This window comes from Mesoplodon densirostris, chromosome 2 (genome assembly GCF_025265405.1).
Source record: "Mesoplodon densirostris isolate mMesDen1 chromosome 2, mMesDen1 primary haplotype, whole genome shotgun sequence".
Lineage (NCBI taxonomy): Eukaryota > Metazoa > Chordata > Mammalia > Artiodactyla > Ziphiidae > Mesoplodon > Mesoplodon densirostris.
The window spans coordinates 10189636-10205085 of record NC_082662.1 but is presented as its reverse complement, the minus strand read 5'-3'; the positions used below and the strand labels follow the sequence as shown (position 1 = coordinate 10205085).

Below are 15450 nucleotides of genomic sequence, written 5' to 3'. Positions count from 1 at the left end.
CCTGGTGAGGAAAAGCCGCAGCCTGCTAAGAGCCAGTAATGCAGTAAAGATTTGCCGTTCAGTAACTTTTCAGCCCAGACGTGAAATTGCTGAACAAAATCTTGTGGGCTGGGGCACCCTTTGCTTGCCTGGTGCACTTTGCTGGCAGTGACATGGACATACGTCCCCACCTGGCAGACAGGAACATAAGGGCACAGCAGGTAAGAGACCCTGTGAAGGCCAGTGGGAAGGAAGCAAAGGCAGAGCTGAGAAGAGGGGACCCCAGCATCCATAAGGATGAGCCCCAGGACGGGGAGCAGGTGAAATGCCCTTAGTTTCAGTGGATTCCAGGCTTCCACTGGTGAGCATGTGAGCATGGGTCCCAGCAGCGACCTCTCAGAGCCAGACTCCACCTCCCACCTTGACCCCGAGGGTTTGTCAGAACAGGAACCAGAGCTGAAAGACCCACAGTCTAAAAGGTGACATAGATGTGGATTTATCACGGGTAAATATATATTTTTTCCATTTATTGAGAATTCAAAAATGCTGCTCATTTATGTCCGGAATGCCTGTGCTCGCTTATTCATTCTGTGCTGTCACTAAGCACAAATCCCAGGCATTAGGGGCAGTCACTTCTCTGCTGACACGGGCCCCTGAGCTGGCAGGTGAAGCCCAGGCTGGCTCTCCCACATGAGCAAGTCCTAAAAAGATCTGACCTGCAAGGTACAGAGTCGCCTAACTTTAAACTTTGCCTTCATTCACTCCCCAGACCCTCCCCACCAGCAGACTGGAAGGTCCAGATGCAGGCCTCACTGCTGAACGGGGGTTCCCCTTGGTTCTGATGGCTTCTGCCTTTGCTTCTTGGTAGAGTTGGCATCATGAACCCCAGTTGTCAGTTGAGGTGCTATCACCGGCTCCCACCATCATTCACTCGAGGGCTAGGGCTTACGGGTCAGGAGCTGTGGATTTCAGTCTCAGTTCTGCCGTGGATGGCTGTGACCTTGACCAGGACAGGTATCCTGTCTGGGCTTCGGTTTCTTCATCTTTACAGTACTTTGATTGACCTCTGAGGCCTCTACAGAGCCCTGGATTGGAAGGTGTACACTGGAGTCCTGGCTTAAAAGCTGGGTGACTCTGGGAAAGTCCTTTGAACCTCCTCTTCCTCCTGTGTGAAACTGGGACACAGTGATGCTGACCCATCCATCTGACCAGTGATTGTCAGGATACTGTGGGTAAACTAAAGAGCAAAGAATATAAAATGTTATCCTTCCTACTGTCTGTAATGTAGGAAAGCGAAGAGCCACCAGATGAGGATGTGTGGCTGGGGGGTAAGGATGGACAGGTCCAGAGCAAGGAACAGTGTCCAGGCCCTGGGGAAGGGTTGGTCTCATTCAGGGGGGAGAGGATGGAGGCAGCAGGGGGGCTTCCGGCGCCTCCTGGGCTGAAGCACCAAGAGCAGCTCTGACCTCACTGCCCACGTTCTGTGGCCAGAGCAGTGTCCCGAGCTCTGTGAACCGAAAGTGGGGCGGTTGTGGAGCACCTAGCCCAGGCCTTGATGTGGGAGAGCTGAGTTCCCATGTAGACTCAGATGATGACCCTGGACAAGTCCCTGACCTCTCTGTGCCTCTGTTTCCCTGCCTCTGACTTCAGACTGAAGATCAGAATCCCACAGCGTGTTTGCGGCGAGGGCTGTACGAAGTCAGCTCTGTCAAGGGTGTGGTCACCTTGGCAAGGAGTAGGTGATCGCTAGGTGTCAGCCACTCCCTTCCCTCCTCCTCCTGCATTTGGGCCTCTCATATGTTCACAGATGCAGCAGGCAAGGGGGCCAAGTGCCTAGACTCTGGCACAGAGCTGCTTGGTTCAAATCTTGCCTCTACTTCTTACTAGTTGGAAGGATTAAAAGGGTATTATCTATAAAGTACTTAGAACAGAGCCTGACACACAGTGAGTACTAATAAGCATTAGTGCTGTTACTATTACCCCGTTTTCTCTGGAAGGCCCAGAGAGGTGATGCCAGTGACTTGCCCAAGGTCACACAGAGGCTTAGAAACAGCTGGGAGTGCACCAGGACCTCCTGGCTCCCCCCCACCTGCCCCTGGCCATGCTGACTACCCACTTCCCACCAAGGAAAGCCAGGCACCATGGGGCACAAGCTCTAAGGCTTTCTAGGCAGGCACCCAGGGGAGGGAATTCAGAGGAAGGCGCACAGGGGACCCGCCCTCACTGTCTTTCCTTCACCTCCCCTGTCCCTCCTCCCCCAGAGAAGCAAACTGCATGGAGCAAGTGACCTTGACGAGCTCTGACAGCACAAAACATGTGATCGTCTGCCAGTGAGCCTCCTTGCTGATGGGAGCACTCAGTCACCCGTCGAGGGCAGCCGGTCCCCTCTGTGCAGGTTCCTCAGGGCTCGATGGGGAAGCGGGGCACGGAGGCATCTGGGTCTGAGGACTCAGGGGGAGCCGGCCTGCTGGTGCTGGGTCTGAAGGAAGAGAGCAAGGGGACGCCAGCCAGAATGCCCGCTGGCCAACTTAGCAACAACAAGCAAGCAAACAAACCCCAAACAAGAAAACAAACAAACAATACTCCAGGATGCCTAACTCACTCTGAATTTCAGATAAAGGAGGCATAATGTTTTAGTATAAGTATGTCCCGTGCCATGTTTGGGATATTCTCACACACAGGATTACTTGTTGTTCTTCTGGAATTCACGTCACTGGCCGTCCTGTGTTTTACCCCGTGGCCCTACCTTATGGTGGCGGTTTGTGGTTTACAAGCGCCGTCTCTTTTAATACAATACCTGAGCCTGGGCTTTACCCACAACTTACCTGACAAGAAGCACACGAGGTGCAAAGAAATGAAGTGGTTTGCACACGGTCACATCGTTAGTGACTGAGATGAGCTTGTGCTCAGGAGTGTCTGACCCCACTCCTAATTCTTTCTGGAGGGTGAGAATAGCCCCGGCGCTGTCCTACCGTCCCCGACTCTCATGGGTGACAGCTGACCTTCCAGCCCCAGATTCTGCACCTGGTCTGGCGGTTCCCCCAGTAGACAGTAGGTCCTGGGCCAAGTGGGACAGTATACTGTCAAGGGAACAGTGACCATCCCCCTTTCAGTAGAAGGGCTCCAGACCTGGAAGCAAGAGACCTGGGAAATCGCTCAAGTAACCAGCAGGATAGAGAGGGAGAGATGGGGAAAGTGTGGGGAGACAGGGAAGCATCGGCACCTTCTCAGCAGACAGCAATCTTTAAAAAGCCCTCCAGTCCCTCCCACTGCCTTCCCTGTACAGCAGCCCAGTGAGGTGGGTAGGGAGTGAAAACACACGGGTGATGAGAAACCAGTGTGCTAATCACCTAGGGAGCTTGTTTGACGTGCAGATTCCTGGGCCCCCAGACCTACTGAATGTGTGCCTGGGGGGTGAGGCCCGGGGATCTGCATTTTAATTCCCCCCACCCTCAGCCCCTGAAAGGGGCTTGCAGTGCACACTCACTAAAGCTTGAAAACCGTGCTGGAGGGGGACGTCATTTTGCTGCAGCTGTGGAAACGCTGTGTGACGTTATACGACTTTCCTGTGTCTCTGTGTCTCAGATTTTTCTTTGGTAAACAAAGGAGTATGGGTAGGAGGATTTTAAGGTTCCTTCCAACTCTAAAGTTCTATGGTTTCAAGGGAAGGGAAGACTGTCTGTGTCTTAAAGGTTGGGACGTTGAGGCCTGGGGACACCAGGTCCCTCCAGAGACCCCTCTGCTGGAGTCCAGGTGGCCGTAGTCTCTGTGCAGTGGGGAGAGGGTGGAGCACACAGGCAGCCCGGGGCTCTGGGCTCCCAGGACATCTCCCGTGCCCCAGCCTTGAGCCTGGAGCCTCAGGCAGGAAAGGCCACTGGGTATGAGGAACCATAGCCGGCAGGCAAGGGGCTGTCTCTGTGCTCAGAGGTGCGTGGAGCCAGCAGGCTTCCCCGGGGACACAGACCACACCGCGCCCTGAGAGTGTACTATGGGAGAAACCCAAGCAGGAGGTGGGGCCTGGGGGTGAGGGGTGCCGAATAGTGAGGCACTTTCTGTCACTTCCCTTTGCAGCCGTGGCTTCGTGTGGCCTGCAGGACACAGCCCACAGCCCCAGAGGAGAGATCTGAGCTGCAACTGGGACCTTGACAAGGGAGGCTGTGGGGAGGGAAGGGCTGGGAGAAGCGGGGACTGGGGGAAAATTAAACACGGCTGCATGTCATGCCTTGAGTCTGTTCACCCAGGCCCCTTGGGTGGGTACCAGCCTTCGAGACAAGGTCCACTGTAGTGCCCGGAGCGTCCGGGCATTCTGTGGCTCAGCCACTGCAGGGTGGACCCTGCAGGCAGAGTCCTGTCGAGGAGGGGGTTCATGGCAAGTGGGGTGCTCACCAGTTATATCACTAACCCTGCCTGCTTAGCAGGCCAGACTCGTGGCCTTCTGGGGGAGCCCGCCCCCCACCTCCCAGTAACTCCACCTCCCTTTCCTGATGTCAGATGCCATGAGGGCCTGGTTTGGTCAGATGAGTGGGGACTTGTTGTCATACTGACAAAAGAAACAGTAATTCAGCCAAAGGGACACAAGCTGATGCTTGCCTGGAGGTCACACAGGTCCTTTTCTCCCAGGTGACTCGTTTTCTTTGAAAATAAAAGCCTTTTATTTTTCTGATTATAAAATAACAGGTCCTTTGTAGACTTGGGAAATGTAGATAAATATCATGAAGAGAATAAAAACCACCCAGAATCCCACTGCTACGAAAGTTTTACTGTGTTTAGTTCTGGTTTTATTCTTATGCACATATATATATATTTTAAACAAATTGATATTATACTATATATCTTATTACTGACTCTTTTCCTCTTACTGAGTTGTGAGTTACCTGTCATTATAGCTCTTTGAAAAGTTAACATTTTATGGTCATGGAAAAGGTCATTTTATGTCTAGTCATTGAACCTGTCTCCTGTTATTAGAAATGTCCATTGTTTTTTTTCTGTTTTTTCTGTTTTGTAATATACACGGTGCTGAACTGAACATCCTCATTCATGTAAATTTGTGGACATTTCCGGTTATTTCTCTGGGGTGGATTCTTTGAGGTGGAATCACCAGGTCAGAGTCTACGGTTATTTTAAACCTCTGCATACATTTTTACCTAATTGCACCCCAGACAGCAGGCTCTGTTGGCAAATAGAAAGTACCTGTCTCGCCGTGCCTCCCCCAGGTTTACGTATTATTATTTTTAAACATGCTTTCCAATTTAATAGACAGAACAATGACATCCCCTTATTGCTATAATTTGCATGATTTGCTCGCCAGCGGAGTGGACCGCTCCCTTATGTCTATACACTTAAGAGAACCACGTTCCTGGCAGAGGTTGGTTGAGGTCTTGCTCGCTCTTGCAAGGGGCCTCCTCCTCCTCCTCCTGCAGTTGACAGGCCCGTACATGTCCTGGTGTCATAGACTCATGTGTTTTTAACTTGTGTCTTAATTAGAGTTGGGTCCCCGGTGTCACTTTTCTCACCATCCCCAGTGTCCCAGCCGGGTGTCAGCTTTTACAGACACCACGATCTGGAGTCCGGGGGAGAGTCAACTGCAAACAAGACCTGAGACAACCCTGCCCTGTCTCTCTTCTCCCTGGAGAGCCCCACCCGGTCCTGCTACCCTGTCCCAAACATTGGATCTTTCTGGACATGTCAGCTTCATCCTGCTGCTCTATCAATTAACTCAAAGGGCGACCTCATTGCCGGGCTAGTGGACAAAGGACCTGCCTTCCTGCCCAGCTAGGACAGCCCCGGGGGAGCACAGGCAGCTGCGGATTTGCTCTGGAGAGGCCAGTGTCACTGTTACCTGAAGCTGACAGGCTGCCATCTGACTCAGATACCCAAAGGCTTAGGCCTTTCAGCCAAGTGGCCGTCCAGTGCCTGCTGTCCCAGAATCCTGTGGTCTCCGAGGTAGCTGGGAATGAGGTGCTTGGCAGGCCTTGTCACCTTCGAGCTGGCAGTGTGATGATGGCCCAGAAGGACCTCCTCGTGGGGGGGTTGTCGTGAGGACCGGAATTGGGTATGTTCACGGTTACGTAGGCCAAAGCGCATCCTGAACTTGGTCACTGTAGGATAACAGCAGAGTGTGTCAGTCCAGTCCTGGGAGTGTTCTGGGCTCCTGCCCTCGGGTCTTTGCCCAAACGGTGCCAGCCAGGTCCCCGACTCTTCCCTCCCGCCCTTCCCCACCTCTACTTCTCTACCTTTCTGGTTTTTACTTGGCTTTCCAGCCTCCAACCCTCTGGGCCTCAAGGCTGGGTTGGGAGTCTGGCCTGTGTGATCTCATTGGATGCTGTGTTATCTCTATGGCCACTACTTGAGCTTGTCAGTTCACAGGTCTGGCCTGTCTTGAGGACACAAACTGTGTCTTTTTCTCCTTGAGTCCCCAGCAGCTGGTGCGGTCTATGGCATGTTTGGAAACCTTTTGATGGCTTCCATTGCACTTAGAACAAGCCAGCTCCCTCCTATGTCCCACGAGGCTCCATCCCCACACCAGCCACGCTGGCCTTCCTCTGTCCCATGAACACGCCAGGTGCCAGTGACCAACCAGGACCTCCTAACTTACGGCTCCCTCTCCTGCTAAGACGTTTCCCACCCCAAATGGCTGCGTCTTCCTCATCATCATGTCCCCAGGAGATGTCCCCTCCTCAGAGAGGCCTTCCTTGACCACCCCGCCCAATCAGTCCTGTCCCCACCCTCTCATCGTTGTCATATCTGCTTGTTTTGTCTGTGGCGTCTCGCTCACTGAGTCCACATTCTCTCGTTCGCAAGTCTTGTCCCTCTAGAAACATGAGGGCCAGGTCAGCACGCTCCCTGCTGCGTCCCTAGCGCCTGGGGCCATGCCCAGTGTAGAAGGGGCTCCGTGGGGCAGTAGGCATATGTGAGTGAGTGGACAAATGCACACTCCCGAGGGCTGTGTCACAAGGGCCATTGGGGGGACAGGCCAACATCACTGGCCTTGGCTTTTATCCCCACCAAATACCCCCTCTCCGACTTTGGTCAGCCAAGGCTATCCAGATCACCTTTTAGCAAAGACAGAGACCCAGAATGGGGGTTCTCTGAGCTCCTTCAGCAGATTCTGTGTGACCCTGGTCAAATCCTGCGCCTCAGGCTCCCCACCGTGAAGGCGGGAGGGAGCCAGCTGTGCCTGCCCCATCTGTTGGAGCAGCGTTGGCAAGATGGCGGGGCGGCCATTCGTCCTGGGAGTCCGTTAGCCTCTGCTCTGCAAGGTGCAGTGAGAATGGCTGGTGGGGGGAACTCAGGACACTGAGGCCGCCGATCTCAGTTTACCCCGATAAATCGGAAACCAGCTGCCTCTGACATTAAGCAAACAGAAGGGTGTCTTGTAAGCATGTGTGTGTCACCAGGAACCCAAGTCCTGAACAGTCAGGCTTCGGGGAGCTCGTGGCTGAGACCCGAGTGGCTGCAGGGAACACAGCGCCTCCTTTTTTCACCATCTGCTTCTCACACTTTTTTTTACCCCCCTTCATATACTGATGGCCTTTCTGTATTTTTCCATCCATGTGGCCAAAAATACGCTGCTCCGTTCACGAGACCAGCTGAGGCTGGGTGACACTGTGCTGTGTTGGTCCCAATATCCAGGTCCCGGGAGGAGGCTCTGGGGGGCAGAGCTTAGGGATGAGGGCTGGGCAGGCCATGCACTAGACATCCAGCTAGGCAGCCGTGACCGTGGCCGAGCATCCAGTGAACTGTCTGACGGCAGATAAATCCCGCGACATTCCTGGGCCCTGGTGTTCCCTCTGTCAAATGCAAGTGATAGCATCTGCCCTTTGACCTCGAGTGATGTCATGTGAGGGTGCTCAGAGGGCAGCTTCCTCCAGCACTGCACATAGAAGCTGTTCTTTTCTTCCTTATCCAATTCATAGAAAGGGGCAAACAGGCTTACAAATCCCACCGGATTTAAGCCTTTCCTGTCAAATCCCAGATGCCTACAATCCACGTAGACGGGCATTATCTGTGTGTTCACAGCCCACCCTCCCAGTGGCTCTCAGCCTTTCCCCTCTGCTTCAGAGGCTGCCCATCCAGATGCCCCCAGGTGCCTCATCTCTTCCATCCTCTGGGCTGGTCATGGGATAAATGCCAAGGGCAGGAGTCAGGACCTTGAGGGAGCTGCGGGTCACTCGGGATCCAGAGAGCTAGGAATCGGGGTCCCTGTCCCCACTTCCTTGTTAGCCAGCAGTCGACTTGGGTCATGTCCTCTTTCTCCGTTGCTCTAGATCATGAGTGGTGACCCCAGATGCCCCTGGGGGCTGTAGGTGGGAGTCATCAGAGAGGGTGGGGCAGGAGGAGAACCACATGCACATGAGAAACAACTGAGGGCACCGCGCTGGCGGTGGTGGCTGCATTCCTTTCCCCAGCCACCCGCTTTAGACCCTGGGGCTAGATGACCTCAAAGGCCTCTTCTATCTCTGACTTTGGCTTGCTCCGTGCCCTCCCCAGCCAGCCTCCTCCGGGTCGTGGGATGAGAGGGTCTGGAAGCCGCTCGCCCCCAGCTCCCAGCACAGGTTTCCTGGGTGGGTTCCCTTGGCATATAGGCCCCATCACCCCAGTAGCTCTCTTTCAAATCAGTAGGTGCCAAAGTATGTTCCTCTCTTCTCCCTTTTCATGTGAAGAAAAGGCCCTCCCCTCACATTATTAGAAAGAATGGCATTGCTTTTGCCCAAGACACCAACGAGATGATGTCTCTTTTTAACCATAACCAACATAAATGATCGTCTGCATCAGACATGAAGACGTCACGTGGTCCCGTTGAGGGGCTGAGAGCTTAGAGCTGACAGTCAGGACACCCTGGACCTCCTGCCACCTCCTTGACCTGGGCAGGTCACCTGACTCGTCTGGGCTGTGGTTCCCTCATCTGTTACCCCGAGGTTTATTGGAAGATCAGGGAAATACTGATGTAAAAGAGCTTTAGAAGAAAATGGGGGCATGCAGAGTAACTGTCCTGAAGGATGAAGTTTTATACTCACAGATCTCTAGAAACAGGAAGAGTGGAAGCCATGCAGGGCCACACGGGGAAGCACTAGGGATGCTCAGGAGACAGAAGGAATGAAAGGAAAAACCGGTGAGAGTCTTTATTGTGGCTTTTGCAGGAAGGAATGGGCAAGGCAGGGTAAGCAGAGGAGGCAGGTTAAGGGTTGGCTAGTTTGGATAATTTCAGGAGGCTCTGGCTAAAAGGGTGACCCTTAGCTGTCTAGTACCTGGCCCTGTGGTGACTTAGGGCAGGTAGGTAGTGCCTCGGACTGCAAGAACCTGATAAAAGGAGGTGGGTGGGGTATGGACTTGGGTTGGTAGCTTTGCATATCAAGCGTGTGTTCACTGGTGAGGGTTTACTGTCTCTAGGAACTGGCCAACCCCGGGAGGGACAGTCCATCCCCGGTGGCAAGGCCCCAAGATGCCAAAGCTAAATAAAATATAGAATGTAAAAATCATGATTACTACAAGGGTCATTGCACATATAATTGAGTAGGATGAGGTCATTAGGGTGGGCCCTAATCCAGTACGACTGGTGTCCTTATAAAAAAGAGGAGGGGCTTCCCTGGTGGCGCAGTGGTTGAGAGTCCGCCTGCCGATGCAGGGGACACGGGTTCGTGCCCCGGTCCGGGAACATCCCACATGCCGGAGCAGCTGGGCCCGTGAGCCATGGCCGCTGAGCCTGCGCGTCCGGAGCCCGTGCTCCGCGGCGGGAGAGGCCACAACAGTGAAAGGCCCGTGTACCGCAAAAGAAAAAATAAAGAAAGAAAATTTAAAAAATAAAAAAGAGGAGGTTTGAACACAGGTGGACACAGAAAAAAACACCAGATGAAGGTGAAGGTTGAGCTCAGTGATGCCTCTACAAGCCAAGGAACGCCAAAAATTGCCAACAAACCACCAGATGCTAGGAGAGAGGAAGCAGCCTCTCTCTCGCAGCACTCAGAAGGAAGCAGCCCTGCCCACACCTTGATCTCAGACCTCTAGACTTCAGAACTATGAGACAAAACATTTCCGTTGTAAAGCCCCCAGTCTGTGGTGCTGTGTTACGGCAGCCCTGAGAAGATACTGCAGGGGATAATGATAACCACCCTCTCTGCCAGAGGCAGGGGGATGGATTCGGTAGCCTCCCAAATGGCATCCAGCCCTTGGATTTTATGATGTCAAGAACCAATTGCTTCACTTCCTTTGCATGTGGGAAAACAAGGTTCTAAAGGAACAAATCGGGCTCTTGTTTATGTGGCTGAGGGTTGTCCCTGCTTCCTGCCCTGAGCAGGCTGCTCCCATTGGCTCCATTTATTGCGCATCTACGATGTTCCAGGCACTGAACTAAGCACTCTAGGGCAGCTCCACCCAGTAGAAATAGAATTCAACGCACGTCTAGAATTTTAAATTTGCTAGTAGTCACATTTAAATAAATCAAACGAGTAGGTGAAATGAATTTCAGTATTTTATTTAACCCAGTGTATCCAAAATGTTATTCTTTCAACTTATCAATAGAAAACTCATTCATGAGATATTTTTCCATTCTTTGTTTCATAGAAAGTCTTCAAAATCTGGGTGTGTTTTATACTTACAGCACATCTAAGTCCAGACTGGCCGTGATAAAGTTCTCAACATGTGGCTGGTGGCTACTGTAGTGGACAGTGTAGCTCTAAGTCTATGAGTGTCTTCCAAAGAGGTCAGTGCCAGGCGCACCCTATTTTACAGGTGAGAACTCCAAGGCACAGACAGGTTAATGTAACTTGGCCAAGGTCACTAGCCAAGAAGTGATAGAGGGAGGGATGAGCCAGAGTCTTTGTCACCAACCATTGCATGACTTCTTAAATATCATGTCAGAACCAGGTCCTTTATCTGCAAGCCCACCCTCTCAGGTCCTCAGCTCCTGCTTTAGGTGCAGAACCAAACTTAGTGAGTCTTGCCAACACAGAACCTTGACTTGGAGGAAGTCAAAGCTGACTTGAACATATTAGTGGAAAACAGAGTAGACTAAACACCTGTTGAAAGCAAGTTCAACTCCTACTATCTGCTCTTCTGAGAGCTTTATCTGGAACAATGACCCCTCCCTGCTTGCCAGAAAGATATCAAGTCACGTCCTTCCTCTGCTCAGAACTCTTTAGTAACTCCCATGTCACTGAGATTAGAAGCCAAGGTTCTTCCAGGGGCTTATAAGCAGCCCCCCACCCCCATGATCTGGCCTCCTCCTTTCTTTCTGGCCTAATTTCCTACTCCTCCCCTTTCATTCACTCTGATCCAGGCACCCAGACCCCTTATTGTTCCCCAAACACACCAGGCATATCTCAACCTCAGGGCCTTTGTACTTGCTGCTCCCTCCACCTGGAGCACCCTTTCCTGATGTCGACATGACTTTCTCCCTCATTCCTTTTAGCCGCTTGCTCAAGTACCATTTTCTCACCAAGCCTTTCCTCCCAGCCCCACTGAATCCTGCGACCCACCGCTTCGAGCTCTCCTTCCCTCCCCACTTTGCTTCTCTTTCTCCATAACACCTGTCACCCTCTGCTGCATAATACATATTACTGATTTACTCGTGGTCTGTCTGGTTCCCCTCACTAAATTGTAGTCACAAATGATTTTTTCACTATTTTTACCCCAGAGCTGGCCTATATTAGGTGCTCGATATGTAGTTGTTGACTGAATGAATGACTCAGTGATGGATGCTAACACAAGGTAAAGGAGAGAAGAGCAGAGAGGAGGTGGCCTCCAGAACCATCCCCCTTGCTTAGAGAAAACAGTTTGGTAAACTAATTCTCAGCAAAGTGGTAGTGACTTGAGGGCTAACCAGGAATAAATACAGTAAAGGCAGAAGGAAGGGACCTCTGCTCACTATGGAGGCACAGTCTGTGTAGAATTTCAGATGCGGGGAGGCCTGGAGGGAAGGTCGGAGCCCCCAGGCCTCATCAAACTGCAGCTTGTAAGCAGTTCCCTGGGCTTCCTGTCTGTTGGAAATTGCCAGAGACTCTTTGTATTTGGAGAATAAGAGCATACTGACGTAGGAAAATGGATGTTTAACTAAGGACAGACGTGGAAGGACGTAGCCCCGTCTCCTGGTGTCTGAGGAGCTGTCACTGAATGTGAACAACTTGTTTTGGCCTCCGAAGATGGACCCATGGTTACGAACTACAAGGACACTGACTGTGACACTCTGTGAGGAGGGCCGGCCAGCTGTTGGGCTCCGCACATGGCCCCGAATTATTCTGATCTCTGTGTCCATCCTCACATCTCCTCTCTGACTCTGACCTTCCTCCCTCTTATAAGGACCCTTGTGACTACATGGGACCCACCTGGACAATCCATACCCTGAACTTAATCATATCTTCAAAGGTAACATTTTCTCAGATTCCAGGGATTAGGACGTGGTCATTTGGGGGACATTTTTCTGTCACCACGGGGAAGTAACTTCACTTCCCCAGGCCGGCTTCTCCACCTGTGAAAGGAGAGGGTCAGATAACGGTGCATCCTCTCCACCTGCACAGGTTGTTTCTAACGACCACCCCCCCGCCAAATGCCATACCCTGAAGTCACTTCCCAACAGCCCACAACTCTGGCCCCAGTGACAGCAGTTGCCACAGTGCCAGGACCTGCTGAAAACTTCAGGGTGAAGGTGTCTGCCACCGAGATCCTGGGGCTCCCCTCGTCCCCGCTGCCAGAGGAAGCATAAATCTAAAAAAAACCCAAAACAGCCTGGTTCCTGACTTCCCAGAAAAATCAGAATTTCTGTGTTGGTAAATTGTTTCGGAGCCATCCGGGGCATAAGAGAGCTTTATGGGTTGAGAGGGAAGTGCCAGCCCTCGTGGGAAGACGTTCTGGAGTGGTTGTCATGAGCAGCACAGATGGGACAGCCACCAGGTCACTCCAGAGAGAGGCAGGCAAGTGAAGTCCAACCAATGACCCATATGTGAGTGAGCCTGATCAAGACTGAGGGCACCGTGGTGTCGTGGAGAGAGGATGGGCTGTGGTGAGAGCCAGACCTGCCCTAAAGTCCAGACCCTCACAGACGAGTCGTATGACTTCAGGTAAGTCACACAGCTTCTTAGAGCCCCGGTCTCTGCATCTAAAACCTACCCCACATTTGCACCCATGTTCGTAGCAGCATTATTCACAATAGCCAAAAGGTGAGAGCAACACTAGTGTCCATCGATGGATGAATGATAAACAAAATGTGGTCCGTCCATACAACAGAAGATTATTCAGCCTTAAAAGGAAGGAAATTCTGACACACACTACAACATGGATGAACCTGAGAACATGATGCTAAGTGGAAGGGGCCAGTCATAAAAGGACAAATACTGTATGGTCCCACTTATCTGAGGCACCTTGGAAGAGGCAAATTCATAGACACAGAACTGTGGTGGCCAGGGTCTGGGAGGAGGGAAGAATGGGGGATTCGTGTTTAATGGAAACAGGGATTTAGTTTTGCAGAATGAAAAGAGTGCTAGAGACAGATGGTGGTGATAACTGCACAGCAATGTGAATGTACTTTATGCCACAGAACTGCACACTTAAAAATGGTTAAGACGGCAAATTTTACCACAAAATTTAAATTAGAAAAATGGGACTACAAAAAAACCTCCAAAGCAGGCATCCCAGCCTCGGCATTATTGGCATTACGGGCTGGCTAATTCTTTGCCTTGGGGGTCACCCTGGCACTGTTGGGTGTTTAGTAACATCCCTCCTTCTACCCAGTAGATGCCAGTAGCACCCCACCTAGTGTGAGAACCAAAAATATCTCCAGACATCGTCAAATGCCCACTGAGGGGCAAAATCACCCCCAGATGAGAACCACTCTTCAAAAGGGCTGTGGAGAAAGAGGATTAAATGACATGGTAACGGTGAAGTACTTATCATAGTTCCTGGCAAATGATGAGTTTCAATAAATATTACGTCCCCATAGAACGTCATCTCCACAGTGAAATCTGAGGGGGCCCGCTTAACACACACACCCCTCCTCACCCCCAGGACCGCTTCTTCCAGCTGGCCAGTGAGCCCACTGACAGAGATTAACTTGGGACACTGGGTGCTCAGAGGGGCAGGTCTCAGGAGGGAGGCCCAGTGGGTGTCTCTGAGCAGTATGGAGCATCAATCACCATGAGTCGTGGGAGGTACCAGACTCACGAGGCCAGTCTTAGACTTCCTCATGCTGGCCTTGTTGGAAGGTTCTAACCAGTTCATCAGTTATAATAACTAGACACAGGTTGGTATCCTCAGCCCAGGGCCCAGCTTGTAACAAATGTCTGTAATGGATGATGGAGGTGGCAGCACTGGTGGTGATGGTGGTAGAAATGCTGGAGGTGGGCATCAGGGTGGGCATCAGGGTGGGCATCAGGGTGGGCATGGCGGACGTGGGGAGGTGGGCATCAGGGTGGGCATCAGGGTGGGCATCAGGGTGGGCATGGCGGACGTGGGGAGGTGGGCATCAGGGTGGGCATCAGGGTGGGCATCAGGGTGGGCATGGCGGACGTGGGGAGGTGGGCATCAGGGTGGGCATCACGGTGGGCATCACGGTGGAGATGGCGGACGTGGGGAGGTGGGCATCAGGGTGGGCATCAGGGTGGACGTGGCGGACGTGGGGAGGTGGACATCAGGGTGGGCATCAGGGTGGGCATCAGGGTGGACATCAGGGTGGACGTGGTGGACGTGGGGAGGTGGGCATCAGGGTGGACGTGGCGGACGTGGGGACGTGGACATCAGGGTGGGCATCAGGGTGGAGATGGTGGACGTGCGGAGGTGGACATCAGGGTGGAGATGGTGGACGTGGGGAGGTGGGCATCAGGGTGGACGTGGTGGACGTGGGGAGGTGGGCATCAGGGTGGAGATGGGGGCATGGGGGAGGTAGAGATGGTGGACATGAGGAGGTGGTCCTCGGGGTGGAGGTGGAGGACATGGGGGAGTGGGCATCATTTTTGAAATGGTGGACTTGGCCAAGGTGGGCATCACGGCAGAGATGGTGGATGTAGCAGTGGTGGTGGTCAAGATGATGGCAGTGAGTGGCAATGCTTGCAAGCTTCCCAGAGAATAAAAGTGTAAGCTGTCAGGATCATCTCTGCTCATTTCTTACTGGGGGAGGACAGTCTGGGAGAACCGCATTGTGAGTCAGTCAGTTTTCCATGCTTGTGTGTGTGACTAATATCAGTGTCCTGAGGTTCGGGGTGGGAGTCAGGCTGGAGTGGAGGACAGCAGAGACAAGTCTCAACCCTGGTGCAGGATCCACTCTTCTGTGCTGCCCTTTCTACAGGACATGCTCTGCGGAGCCAGGACCAAGCAGGACCCAATGCTGCAGATGCGTCTTCCTCTAGTAGAAATCAGCTGATTACATAATCAGATGAAGTATCTGCTGGCTGATACAGTGAGGAGAACTGGGAATTTTCCCCTATGTGGTGATACTTAATGAAAGTGGTGGTAGGGAGCAAAGGTCAGCACTATGAAACATGAGAG

The 15450-nt window shown here is 52.4% G+C and overlaps 1 protein-coding gene across 1 annotated transcript in view; it reads left to right on the top strand.

Moving 5' to 3' along the window:
* Positions 1-15450, top strand: part of LRRC38 (leucine rich repeat containing 38) — a 64134-nt gene that overhangs the window by 31301 nt on the left and 17383 nt on the right. The window lies entirely within an intron of this gene.